The sequence below is a fragment of the Protopterus annectens genome, chromosome 3.part1 (genome assembly GCF_019279795.1).
Source record: "Protopterus annectens isolate FY-2018-M chromosome 3.part1, PAN1.0, whole genome shotgun sequence".
Taxonomy (NCBI): Eukaryota; Metazoa; Chordata; order Ceratodontiformes; family Protopteridae; genus Protopterus; species Protopterus annectens.
The window spans coordinates 872636853-872652093 of NC_056732.1; positions in this window are offsets into that span (position 1 = coordinate 872636853).

Below are 15241 nucleotides of genomic sequence, written 5' to 3' on the forward strand. Positions count from 1 at the left end.
ATAAGCTGCAGTGTGATGCTCATTATTTTGCAAAGTTAGAAAATAATAAATCTGCCTGCACGTGTGTCTTTTCCTGCTTCCACCAAAAGAATAGTTTTGCGCACTATCAGAGATAGTGTCCAGCTGGTAAACAAGAGAAGGAACAAAGGAAAGCTTTTAAGAAGACATGCACCCATTGTATTCGAACTAATCTAAGAGCCTTGAATTGGCTACATCCTCAGAAGGACATTGTGACTGACCAGGTGCTTGCAAGGCTGTAACATTCTCATGGGAAAAGATTTTTGAAAACACCATCTCAGCACTTTTTTCATAAGTTACTATGTAAAGACCCTGTCACTGACCACGTCAGTGAGGTGGGCAAAAGCTGATAATAAACTGTATAAAATGTCGTCTATCACACCAATAAAGCAGTCAAAATTCTGTACAAGTTTGTGTATGGTTTTTTGCCTCCTAATGTACATTAGAGTATTAGAGTTTTAGATACTTGAGCTTTCCTGCATTACTGTTTGTTATTGACGGTCATTATTTTTTTAATGCCAGATGAATTTTACAGTCTGACTTTAACAAATTTATTTAACACCTGGATATCCATATCCCATCCCCACCCCCAGGCAAGGTTGTCACTGCAAACAAAGTGAATTTATCAAAAGCAGACTTTACACTTGTGAAGACTGGGGTGGAAGACTTCAAATGACCCATGCTGGGGGGAGTATACAGGCCCCTCTGCATAATCCTTGACAATTGCATTCTATGAGCATGTGGAAGGTTTGCATTGATCATGCTATCCCAAATATACCCATGACTGCTCCACAACAGGACACCTGTCAGGTGTACACCAGCCATATATGAGCTGTCCAACAGACAGAGTGAGCTAATACATTGCAGAGCAGTAGCCCACAGATGGAGGACATCTCTGAACAGTACCGGCATGACACTTCAATCCCTCATAATCATCACGACACAGTGATGACAGTGAAATTGTCCAGACAATGCAGATAAGGCTCCATTCAGTCTGTTATTGATGCCCACTTACTGTTAGAGGTCCTCAGCAACCCTCTTCCAGCACACACCAACAACATGGATGTGGCTTAGTAAATTCAAACCCTGGGATCTCCACTGTGTCCCTGCTTGACGGAGGCACAGCACACTAGCCTCACACAGTGTCTTATGTGACCTACTTTACAGTAGCACAGTAGCCTACTGTACTGGGGAGGCATACGCCAAGCACACTCTGGCTAAGCTGTCATTCCCTAGGGCAAACAGCCTAGTGTTGACCTCTACACCCATATGTTTAATTGTCACATGCACATTATTTGTTGCTGATAGACTGTTTACAGGTCTTTATTGCCATAGCATTCCCTGTTTGTATGAACAACTTGTGTATCTGTGGAAGATGTTTGAATATGGGAGGGATCCACTATATCACGTATGTCTCTGTAGTCATTTAACTGTGTGCACTGGGCAGATTGCTGTAATGTGGTTGGTTCCTGGAATAACACATACAAATACCAGATATGTGTGGCCAACTGCTAAGCTGAGATTTGGCCAAAGTGTGTGAGCATGCCCAGTTCAGCCTTCCCATGGCATGTTGTCTGACATATGTGTCATTTATCAAAGTATGCGAGCATGCCCAGTGTGAGCTTTCCATATGTTGAACTCTGCAGCCCACCACATTTGTGGATGAGTGTGAACTTCAACAATATCTCCCGTTTATGGTTGTGTGTTGTGTGTCATGTTGTGTAGTTACTGTCCAACTGCTTTGTGTCTGAACACAACAGGGATTATACTGTGCCTGCAGGGTTTGCATGGGATACTTTGCATACAGTTGTCAACATCCTTTCATACTGACCTAACACTGTAGTACCGTATAGTGTACTGGTTCAGTACTTTCACTGTGGTGGACAGTATCCTGGGCTTTAGTCCTATCACTGCTTTACATTTCCATAGTGAGCACAACAGCCTGGTTAGGGGCCAGTTGTGCACATCTGACCATGTTGCATTATGTTCAGATATGAACTACTTAAACCAGGCTTGTCCAACATTGGTAGTGTATTCCACAACATAGGTGTACATTGGCAAACACTACCGATGTGCCCTAGGCCATTTCTAACGCTAGTCAGAGAGTGTGTTTGTCCTTCGACACACATTGTAAGTGGAGTTTTCCATGACATATGTCATGGTTAGTATACTGTGCCTCCGTCTACCTGTGACATAACAGTGATACCCAGGGTAAACCTACCATCTCCCATCCACTCATCAAGATTCCTCTTGAGGAGAATCGATGAGTGACTCTCTGGCTAACCTGTACTGGGAGTTTACTCATGAGTGGGGGGGCTTCTGTATTATGGATCATGCAGTACAGCTTGTCCTATGTATGTCAGTGCTGGGGTTCAGGTCTCTCATGTGCATAGTTCACTGCCATTCATATTGTACAAGGTGCAGCATGCTCATTGATTCCAGATTGGACATGGCTTTATACATCAGGCACAGCTTGCATCTGGGTGGGCAGTATGGCAGTGTGTGGAGCTGCAGTAGGTTTAATCAGGCAACACATGGCATCTGTTCAAGCTCTTTGATACTCCTGGTGAGGTACTTTTGGGGACTTTACAGTTGATGGAGGTGTCTGCTGAGGTACATCCCACAGGGGCTATTGTAGTCAATTGTAACGCTGATGAAGGATGACTGCAGAGCCACAATGACCTCCCCTTATTTAGATCTGACAACCTTCATGATTAGGTGGGTATATGGTATGTTTCTGTAAACACTACAGCCACATGTTTGTCCAATGCAGGATATCTATCACCTTGTGTCCCCAGGTCTCTCATTACATGTTAAGTATGTAATGGGTTAACACCTATGTGGTAATTGGTGGGCACTTACTGTATATCCACGGGGGTTGACTATACACTTTTCTGCAATTAGCTTGCTGACATGGCTATGGCACCAGTTGTCTGTTTCTATGTGGCCCTTTTGTGGGATGCTTGTGTCAGCTGGAGGGTCAGATATGGTGGGCAGTTTGTAGTCCTCTGCAAACATGTTCAGACACAGTCCTTCCATGTTGGCCTGTACCTATGGGACATATATACCAAACGAGGGAGGTCCCAGGACCAAGCCTTGTGGGATGCCAGTTATATCTGGTTTGTAGTCTGACATGGCTGCTGCATGTCTGAGCATGTCAGTTCTGTCCTTGGTCTGGTTTGCAACCCCTCTACTGACATAGGGGTTTATATTTAAGCTGGTGAGCATATCTATAATGAACACATAGGGTATTGTAAGGAAGCATTTGCAAGGTCCAGCTATGCTGTGTGGACCACATTGCCCTCATCAATGACCTTAATGACTGTTTCAAATGAGTCAAACATGTTTAGGGGCAGGATCTGCACTTAAGAAAGCCACACTGGGTAGGGTCCAGTGTCAGTAGGTCCCCAATATCTTTATGTCTGCTGTACATGCTGATCCTTTCCATAGCTGTGCAGACCAAGGTTCTCAGGATTCTGGGGTGGTAGTTTGCAGTATCCATTCAGGCAACACCTTTGTTGAGAAGGACCACTGTTGTTGTACACTGCTCTTTGGGTACATATCCTGTGGTAAGGCTGACATTGAGCAATAGTGTGATTTGGCATTCCATTCTTCTTGGAGTCCATGTTGGACTCAGCCCAGGACACCATCTCATACCATTGCTGCTGTGTGTTTTGCTTTGTAGATGCTGGCTGTTACCTCAGCATCTGCAATGGCAGGGGGCCAGCAGTCTGCTGGGATAGATATTTTGCATTCTGTGGTGGGGGGGTTTGCACTGCACCTGTCAGGTTGTATGTTGGCAATATGTGTGTGTGTTTGGTATGTTGTTTGTAATATTTGTGTGATTCAGAGCATATCTGTAAATTCACAACACGGTTCCTACCATCAGTTGAGAAAGCCTTGGGATTATCCTTAGTATCCTGTACAATTTGTATCTTCATAGGTTCATAGGTTCATACTAGGCTAGCCACCCTAGGGCATTTATAAGCCTAGCCAGAGTGTGTGTGGCTTTTGCCACCCCTTGCTATGTGAATATTATGGTCATTTATGATTTACTTTACTGTGCCTCTGTCTGGACATGACACAGTGAAGACCCCCAGTGTACATCTATGATCATCCACTTGGCAAGATTCCTGTTGAAGAGTGTCAGTGAGGGGCTCTGCCTAACATGGAGTGGGATTCTGTTCCAGGGTGTGGGGAGCCTCTGGGTTATGTATCTGTCCCTCCAGCACATCCTATTTCATTATGTGTTGAGGTTGGCATCTCTCACTCTCACAGCTCCAATGGCTTTGAGTTTTCTGGGGTGGAGCATGTCCATTACTCCTGTGTTGGGCATGGCCTTGTACAACAGACATACAACGCCTCTGTGTAGGCAGTATGTGACTGCATTCAGCTGGGGTGTCTACAGCCAGGCAGCATATGACATATATTTGAGACCCTTTATGCTCTTAGTGAGGTACCTTTGAGGTCTTTCTAACTGCTGCAGGTGTCAGGTAAGGTACATCCCAAATGAGGCATTGTACTAGATTATGGGTCTGATAAGAGAACAGTATAGGGGCACAATGACCTCTGTTGACGTAGATGTGAATCCTTTCATGATACGGTGTCCAATATAGACAGTCTTCCTAGCCACATTGGCAATGCGAGTGTCACATAACAGGTTACTGTCCACTTGTGTCCCTAGGTCCCTGATTACTCCTTCCATACATAATGGTTTACCACCTATGTGGTAATTTGTGAGTATCTTGTTTGGTATTTGGTGGGACACTCATACTGTCCAGTGTTTTCAGGATGGCTGGGTGGGGTTCCTGTGTATGAGAGGGTGGTCTGTAGCATGCTAAAGACTGTACAGCAGTCTTGCCTACGGTTAGTTGCACATGGGTGGACTCCAATGCTTTGTGCATTGTCAGTTACCTGGACATATGGGTGTCTGTGCTGAATATGGATACTCACCCTCCTTTTATGTTTTGGTCCAGGTTTTGGGGCCATAACGCATGATATGTGGTATAACCTGGTAGTGCTGGTGTGGTGTCAAGAGGCTTGCAGCAGGTTTCTGTGACTGCACAGACATCGATGTTCTCCATACTGGGGAGGGCCTCGGGAGCATGCATATTGAGGTTTACATGTCTGGCATTGGTCAGCATTACCCTTATGTTTCTTTCCACTTATGTTTTCTAGGGTGGTGGGTTAGTCTTTTCAGCCTTGCCAACGAAAGGCTCTATGGAGGTGGCAAAAGCCTTATCCAATATCCAGACACCCAGGGGTAACAGGTGCAAGCCATCCCTGGAACAGCAGCGTGGCTTGTCAAGCATGACATCCCAAGCTGACAGACATTGGATCCCCTTGGAATGACACCAGTAATTGTGCCACTTGTTAAAGCTCATCATTCTGTGTTTGTACTGTGGCATCATTCTTGGTGAGGGTAGGATGCTGCAAACGGACATGAAAAGAGACATAGATGAGCTCTCTTATTATGTAGTCCAGGGAGGTACATCTCAGGTCATTCACGCCAGCATGGACTATGACTGCATCATATTTCTACTTGCTTTGGCGTGACCTGCATACTTGTGTTATGTGGCATATTGTAGCAGCCTACAGGCAGCTTACTGTACCCTTTCCCTTGTTCAGTCTGGTGAGCAGAACAGCAGCGTGTCTCACTATGGAGTCAACTATTACAACTGTATCAGACATGTTGTTTCTCCTTCTGACCTGTGACTGTTTGGCACACCAGATTTGTGTACTATGTGTTGCATGTGCTATGTTTGGAAGTTGTGGTTGCTTGGGTGCCTGCTTTGGAGGCCTCTGTTGGTGTGGTGTGTTTGTAATTCGGGCCTCCGGGAATGTTTTTCTGTGTTTATGTCTTTGGTTTGCAGTTGTGATAGGTCTATGTGGGACTGGGTTTGTGGTGCGTGTGGTTACCTTCTCCTCCTGACTAGTTTTGACAGTACTGAGTTGAGGGAGCTCAGCCTCCAGTTTGGATAAATGGTTGCATCTCTCACATATATTTGTATTTCTTGGAGGGAGTTGAGGGTTGTCTGTGTACTTGGGGCAGGTGTAACATTGCCTCAAGATTCACAGATTCAACTTGTTGTAGCTGGCCTTAGTGGATTGTATGTGTGGACATATTTTATTGCCATACTACTGATCAGTGATTACTTCCCATTTTATGTTTGCTCTATCATGTAGTAGCTTCCTCATTCTCTTGCATGGTTTGGTAATGGCTGGAGTCCACCATGAAAGATGCCTGCGTGTATGGCATTGTGTCTTGTTTTAATTTAGGATTGCATAATCCAAGCATTCCTGGCAGTGTTCATGGAATGCCTGTATAACAGGTTCTGAGGTGTGGCCCATATTTTGCACCTACACAGGGCCTTTAATGGATTCCACATCAGTTTGGAGGAGTGCAACTTTTGCTTTACACATGCTTTTCACTGTGGTTTTCTGGCCAGGGACTGTGGTCAGGATGTGTATATCCAGTGTGATTACTCTATGGTCTGGTCTTACCAGTGAGGGATACACTTCTCATCTAGCCATCCAGTACCCATGTTGCTGATTATCACATCCAGTATGCTTACCCCTCTTGTGGGAGTGGTACGTTGTTCCTGGGCATTTTGGTTTATGGATTCTAGGAAATTTTGTCCTACAGCATTGGAGCTAGTATAATGCTCCCAGTCTATGTCTGGGTATTTTCAGTCACCCAATATAATGTGGTTTGGAGGACGTGATATATTCATGTATTCCAACATAGGCCAGGTGCAGTTCCTGGTGTTGGGACGGTAGTCTGTAGCAGGCTATAAACTGGAAGGCAGTTTTAGCCACTGTTACTTGACCATGGCTAGTCCATGCTGCTTCTTGTTGTGGTACCAACATGGGGGTGTGGTTATCCTTGACAATTATTGCTAGTCACCCTCCTTTTGTAGCTTGTTCCATGTTTTGAGGCTGTACAGCACAGTATGAGGTGTAACCTGGTAGTGTTAGGGTGCTGCTGTGAGCCTTGACCCAGTTTTCTGTTACAGCACAGATATCAACATTCTCCATACTGGGTGAGTTTAGACTGCATGCATCTTGCTGTTTAGACTTCTGGCATTGGGTAGCATTACATCTAGGTTCTTATCCCTTGTGATACCTATGGAGGTGGGTTTGTGTTTTGAGCCTTACCTATTCAGGGCACGCTGTGGGTAACAACAGCCATTGCCAGTATCCATTCGGCCTGCACTGATAGGTGCACACCAGTCCTAGCAGGTGGAGCATCATGTCATGCTCAGCATGTCATCCCAGGCTGGCACACATTGGATCCCCTTTGACTAACTGCAATACTTCAGCCAATTGTTGCAATTGATCATCTCATTGTCATATTGTGGCATCATGCTTGGTGAGGGTAGGATGTTAGTCAGAGTCCTCAAGTGTGCATATACTATATGGTGTTACATTGCTTAACACATGGCATTCATGCCTCAGGTGGTGCTGCAGGGCTGCCTCTGTCGGATGCACATACTACACTCCCTGTACATGTTTGAGAGCAGGTTATGTCATTTTAGGCATCCCTGTTATTATATGAGTGAGTCTGAAAGGGGTATCATTCCCAGGGTTCCTACTGAGCCAGTGTATGTGCTATGCGTTGCCTCTTTGCCAAGGCCAGGGCATACTGGGCACACCTCCTTCTGCCTACTGGGGCAGTCTCAGGTTGTTCCTCCTCTGAGTCACGCTCTGCCTGTGATGGCCTTGGCAATGGTGGGGGGCTGTTTGGCCCGACCCTATGCTGGTCCTGCTGCAGCTGTTTTCGCAAGATCATATTATGCAGCATAGCACATACCATGACAATTTGGGTACATGTAGTTGGTGAGTACTGCAAGGCTCCACCAGATGTGTCCAGACACCGGAACCGTGACTTGAGCAGCCAAAACACATGCTCTATTAAATTACGTGTTTGTGCGTGTGCCTCATTATGGCGTTCCTGTACAGGTGTGTGTGTGTTTCTGATGGGTGTCATCAGCCACGGCTCCAGTGCATAACCTGCATCCCCCACTAGGTGTCCATGTGGGATGTCCCCATTGGCAAATGTCTGGTACAGCTGCGCCAAATGCCAGATATGGGAATCATGGTAGCTCCCAGGGCAGCCAGCACACACATTCATTATTATGCCCTGGGCATCACACACGACCTGGCAGTTGATGGAGGGGAAGCCCTTGCGGTTAATGTAGGCCCTACCCCGCTCACCGGCTGGTGCTTTGATGCATATGTGCGTGCAGTCTATTGCACCCACTACCTCAAGGTATTCCGCTATTTGCTGGAAGAGACGCATATTGCTGGCCAATACCTCATGGGCATTGGGGAAATATACATGATCACCGACATGTGCTGACATGGCATCCAGGAACTGGTGCAGTACCCTGGAGGCTGATGCCTGTGATATCCCCATCATATCACCAGTTGGTCTCTGGAAGGGACCTGTTGCTAGCATTCTTAGGCCAACACATACCTTGGTTTCCACTGGGATGGGTTCCCCTCTGTTGGTTCTGTGTGTGAGGCGTGGCCTGCACAGCTCGACAATTTGCTGCAGGACGTCTATGTCCACTCTAAAGTGCTCTACTATCTCCAGCTCATGTAACCCATGGTAGGTGACCCTGGGCCTGTACACTCTTCTCCGTCTCCTCACTCTGGGTTGTCTGGCACCATCTGCATTGTCACCACCCTCAGCAAGTTGCCTATGTCTCCTTATGACAGCTATGGCAGCCCCTAGCATTTCTGCTCTGAGTTCAGCTTTTTCAGTTTTCACTTCTAATAGCTTACTCCTGTCTTGCAGTGTCTCTAGAGAGAAACATCCTGCACTGCTGTTTGCAGAGTATTAAGTGCTTGGCTGAGCTACTATTCTGCTTGTGTAATTGCCAGCTTCTAATTGTTTTCACCTACTAGCTCCAGCAGTATTCCCTGCTAGCTTCCTACTAATTCTGTTGCTTCCTTTTTCCTCTCTGTTTCCTCAGGGGGGAGCAATGTGCATACCAGCAGAAACACGCTCACAGTGGCTTACATGCACGCACACATGCTTACACGGTTCAGAATCTGCTTATTCGGGTTAAAACACACGCACACCAGCGCAAACAGTGTTACAAGTCTGCCAACAGGCTCCCACATGCTCAGTCTGCCTTACACATGCGCACACTGCCCTACTCGCGCTTCATGGCACGCTCACGTGCGCATGCACGCCCAGTAAGAAACTTTGGTGTAAGCAACAGTGTACACCTTCCATTTCTTGACTTTCCCAGACTTATCTTGTGGCACTCCTCTTTCCATGATATGTGTCTGACATCTGTCATGTAACACTGACCTCCAATGAACTGCATTTCTTTCTGCCATTCCCCCCTGTGATGTCACCTATCTCCAACTCTATTCCTCCCCCTTATGTATCTCTTACACTACTCAGAATGTGCTCATTTTCTATGTGACTGTGGGGTTCAGTATCCTAACACTCATTTACATCAGATTGCCTGCTAATGCTTAGTTACATGTCTTAGACTCAGCTTCCCCCCTTAGCAACCACTAAACAGTGGCCATGTTGTTTTTGGTCTGCTGGTCCCTGCATTGTAAATCCATGTATTGCATAAAACTGACATTTGTGGGTTTATAACCTTCATTTTTATATTTTATATAGCGCAGCCCGTTTTTTCATATTTGCATCAGGGTACCTTGCCAATGGCCACATATTTGGCCATTGGCATGCTGCCTGACCCATATGCACCCTTTATTTGGAACTGACATGGCTCCATTGTGATTTTTGCAGAAACGTACTCAGTTGCAAACTGAGTACATTTCTGCAGCTAAAACAGCTCTTACACGGGCTGATTTGGACTTCGTGAATCGCAAATCTACCTCATTTGCATGCCTTTGGGCTGCAAGTGAGGTGATTAGCATATCCACGCCCACTCCGTGTAAGAGACGTTTTAGCTGGTCTCTTACACGGACTTTAGGGCTGTTCCTGGATCGCGAAGACTGCATGGAGTCTTACACTACTCTTAGACTCCGTGCAAGCCTTCGTGAATCCTGCCCAATGTTTATGTTGTGGATAAAAGAGTGGGAAGGGAATGCTTAAATTGAAGTTTATAATTTATGGAGAATTGTAAATAGATGTAAATAATTTAAATATGTAAATAATATGTAATATATATATATATATATATATATATATATATATATATATATATATATATATATATCAATAAAAAGCCCTACACTTTTTCAATAGGTGCAGTGGATTCTTTTATAGCCACCTGAACTACCAACAACTCAAGCAGATGGGGCCTCACTTTAATGTCTCATCTGAAGGGACAGCACACCCCTTGTGCTGCATTACAGTGTCAGCAATCAATCTACCTGGTGTGGGAATTGAAACCATAGCCTTTTGCACCAAAGGGAAGTGGGCAACCTGTCACACTACTGACACAGCATTACATAGCTGAGCATCAGCATCAGTGAATACTGTGTAAATGAATGTAAAAGAAAATAACCGTTATCCATCAAGAAACTGATTGGCAAACATGATACCAAATATGCATTCCATCACTATGCCCAGCCGTGATACAGTGGTTATTCTTCCAATGGGATCATATGCTGGACTGGATGATATCATTAACATATTATACTAATATATCTTGCTTCACTGCCCTAGTAATGAAAGGCAATACTTGCAGAAATTTCTTCTATGGAAAAGTGGGAGGCAAGGAGAAGTTCTGCTGAACCACTGTTTACTAACTACTGTAGCTAATTCAGAATACAGAGCTTGCACCATTATCCATGGCATGATTGCTGTGCCTGAATATAGGAACATATCCATGCCAGTAACAGAGTGGTGCACACAACTGATATATGGTGTTGTGGGGCAATGTATATGACTCCTAATATATATATATATATATATATATATATATATATATATATATATATGGATCCCCTTCACTACATCGACACGCCACAAAGCCGACACCCAAAACACCGACACCAAAAGACCGACAACACACAATACCGACAACGCACAAAACCTAACACCATAACACCTACACCCAAAACACCGACACACAAAACGTAAACTACACATTACACACAACTATACATGCACTAACCTTAACCCAAACCCTAACCCTAAGGTCCGACACAACCGCACACTTACCCTACCCACACCCTAACCCTAACTCACTTAACCCACCCATAAACCTACAGTCCATCACTATCGCACACATACCCTACCTGCACCCTAACCCTAACTCACTTAACCCACCCTTAAACATATAGTCCGTCACTATCGCACACTTACCCTACCCGCACCCTAACCCTAACTCACTTAACCTGCCCCTAAAACTACAGTCCCTCACTATTGCACACTTACCTGTCCGCTCCCTAACACTAAATCCCTCACTCTATCGCACACTTATCGAGTCGCGCTCAAACCTTGCCCATGTCGGTGTTTCGTCTGTCGGGATCTCACCTTGTTGGTCATCTGAGTCGTCGGTCTTCTCGTCTCCTTCTGTAGAGTGTCGGTCTTCTAGCGTGTCGGTGTACTGAAGGGGACCCATATATATATATATATATATATATATATATATATATATATATATATATATATATATATATATATTTATATATATATATATATATATATATATATATATATATATATATATATATATATATATATATATATATATATATATATCCCTCATAAATGATACATAAAGACTATTTTTTTTAATTTGTGAATTCACATTCATAAGGAAAAAATATATTTAGCATCCATCAATCAGTTGTTTAAAACATTCTCCTGTAGCTCTGAACCTATAAGAACTTGAAAAGGTAAGGTATGCATGACTAAACAGTTTTCCCATTCTAAAATACATAGTTTGAGGACATTTATCATGTGGCATGAATTTCTTCAGGATGCCACTCTTCAAATCAGGATTGTCCTAGAATGAGAACTGTAAGAAGTTAAATCTGTGAGATAGATGTTTGGTTAAACTCAACATTCTCTAATCAGTTTGTGATGGAGTGCATACTCTGGTGTGACACGTTTTCATTACTGATTTCCTTTTCAGACAAAGACTTTGCCTGCTAATCATTTCTTAAGTAATAGTGTCATGCTCTGTCATTACCACTGAAGGTGGATACCACTGCAGCTAGAGATGCATCATATGAATACATCAGATTGCACTTTCCCATTTATCTGAAATAATGGGATTGGGAGGGTGGTCTAATGGTTAAGGTGTTTGCCTTACAAACACAAGGTGCAGGTTTTTGTCTTGTAAAAGGAAAAATTGCTGGCTCTTTCAGTGGGCAGTAAGCTTAATACTTATCTATGAACCTATGACATTTTAGAACATTTGCCTGTTAGTGCTGAGCCTGCTGTATGTTTTACATCATATATGTTGTCAATGAAAATAAAATGTTTGTTCACTATAGATACAGAAATTGAGTTGTTGCATGTTCTTAAGCCTGAAAACTGATTTCAATGTCATGCATTTTGAAAGAACTGATAAAACACTATGAATTCATGTATATACATAAATAATCACATATTCTCACACACATGCACACAGATAATCACACAAACATACAATCTGAAGTAGGAGATTCATTTGTCTGCAACCTGTGGGTTATGGATCCGATATCGGATCCGAACTGGCATGGTTTACCAGCTATGGATCCAAGCTCTCAGCTCCTCCCCTCACCCATAATGCCCTGCTCTACCCTCATGACCTCAGATCTCGTTTGCCGCGCATGGTGACCAGATTGTGTTTTTCCAGCTCTCCAGATATTTTCTTGTATCTAAGTGCTTAAATTTAAAATTTTTTTGTTAAATTTGTGTGAAAGTGTAAGGTTCCCTATTATATTATTACTTTTTTAGTGTTTAAAACTTTAATTTAATATCCCTCCCCCTCACTGGTAGCGTAGTGTGTGTTTGGGCCTGTGAGTGGTTTTTGTTACTTTACTTTTTTAGTTCTAGTAACATTGTTTGTTTGCTTTTGGGATGTCTGAGCAGCCCAAAGCTATTTTTTCTAAGTGCTCCGAGTGTGGCCATAAGCTTTCCCCAGCTGATGGCCACACTCGGTGTGTTAGATGCCTGGGGGTTGAACACCTCACATCTGGATGTTCCATTTGTGCAGGGTTCAACCCCAGGGCTTTGAAGGAGCGGAGGTCCAAGCTTGTTTTGGCGGGTCTCTTGCCGCCGGACTCGGCTCCGGCCTCCGCTCCTTCGGGGGTAACCGTTACCACGGTTGTCCCCTCTCCGGCTCCCCCTCCTCCTCCTGGGACTCAACCTCCCATTACTGGTTCGGAGGAGAGGGAAGCTAGGAAGAAGGACCGGAGGGAGAAGCACCATAAGCGGCGGGCCAAGACCTCTGTTTCGGCCCTGCCAGCCAAGCGGGCTTCTCCCCCGGCTTCCTTGTCTGCTGGCTCTCCTCCTCCTCGGCTCCGGTCTCCAGCGTGTTTTTCACCGGGACCTGAGGAGGAGGAAACCCCATCTCCATCTAGGCTATCGAGGAGGCACTCAAGGCCTACCTCGGTAGCCTCGTCGAGATCAACTTACAGCCTGTCGGACGCTGATCTGGACCGGATGATGAGAAGGTTCATCCAGACCCAGATGCAGATGGGAGTGCTCTTGCCTCCCCCCCCCCTCTGGGGGGGAGCTCGACCCCCTTTTTCAAACCAATTGCTCCTTCTCCGACCCGCTACCCGGGTTCAGAGCAGTTGGAGCCGAGCAGCTTCGGAGCCGGGGGTGGGTCGGCGCCAATAGTACTTGGTACTTCGAATCCGACCCTGCCCTCGAGTGCATCGGATCCGACCTCTCGGAGCCTGGATCCGAGCTTCGGATCCGGGGGGATTAGTGCTCCTTCAGCGCCGTCTGTGTCGGAGCGCACTGTCCCTTCAGATCCGATCGCTTTGGCGCCGGCTCCGATCCACTCCTCGGATCCGAGGGGGAGCCGATTGTCAGATCCTTTGGTCAAGGTCGGCTCCCCTTCGGCTTTTGATGTAGTGGAGAGGGCCCTGTTGAGGGTCTCCGGACCCCCGGCACTTGTTTCGGCTCCGTCCCGTGCTCCCTCTGCACTGGGTCAGGCTTCCACCATCCGGCTCTTGGGACAGCCCACTCCTGTGCCCCAAGCTGTTCCCCTGGAACAGGTTACTGTTTGCGAGGAGTCCTCTGACAGCCCCCCAGAGGATGTTCCTCGCAAGCATACATGCAAAAGGAGGCACATTGACTCCCCCGAGTCTCTCACGGAAGACACGGATTTGGAGGAAGGGGAAGGCTCCCCACGGTCACCCCCCGAGGATGTCTCATTTGGAGACATCATGGAAATGCTCCGCATAAGGGGGGGGGTGGTCTGCCCCCATGTCTTCCTCGGACGAGTCCGTGTTCTTGGAGGCATTTGAAGTGGGCCCGTCTACCTCTTGGGTGTCCCCTCCTGCCGACCCCCTGGTGGACCTCATTACCACCAGGGCGTGGAAGGAACCGGACACCGTGGAGCCAATCCCTAAAAGGCCCGACCGGATCCTAAGTCCCCCAGCTGACCGTGCCCATTGGAGTAAGGGGCCTCCGGTAGATGCCATGTTGACGGCGGCGGCCACCAAGAAGGAACTTGCTCAGGAGAGTCCCTCAGTCCATCCCCCGAGCAAGCAGTCTCGGATGATGGACCGCTTGGGGAAGCGGATGTTCAGTTCAGCGACCTTCTCGGTAAGGGCGCTGAACTACCTGGCACATGTGATTAGGATGCAGCGCGATCTTATTAAAGAATACGCTGCAGCTCCCCCAGAGTCCATGTCGGAGGAGGACAAAGTGCTGCACTCCACCCGCATGGCCACTCTCAGGTCCGTTACCAATACCTCTATGCGGCTACTCTCCCATGCTACGGAAGGCGCCGCTAGAGCCGCAGGGGCAGGTCTAGTTACTAGACGTCACGCCTGGCTCCGTCATTGCGCTTTCTCAGGCCCCTTCAAAGCGTCATTTGCGAACGCCCCCTTCGATGGTTCTGCCCTCTTTGGCAAGACTGTTCGTGACACTTTGACCCAGAGCAAGAAGGATGGGAAGACGCTGTCTGCCGTCGGAATCCGCTTCTCTGCACCCCAGAGGCCCTATTCTAGGAACCAAAAGGGTCAGAAGAAGATGTGGTTCCAGAAGTCGCAGCAATCCCAGCCTGCTCCGGACAACCAGTCCTTCCGTGGCAGAGGAGGACAGGGAGGACGC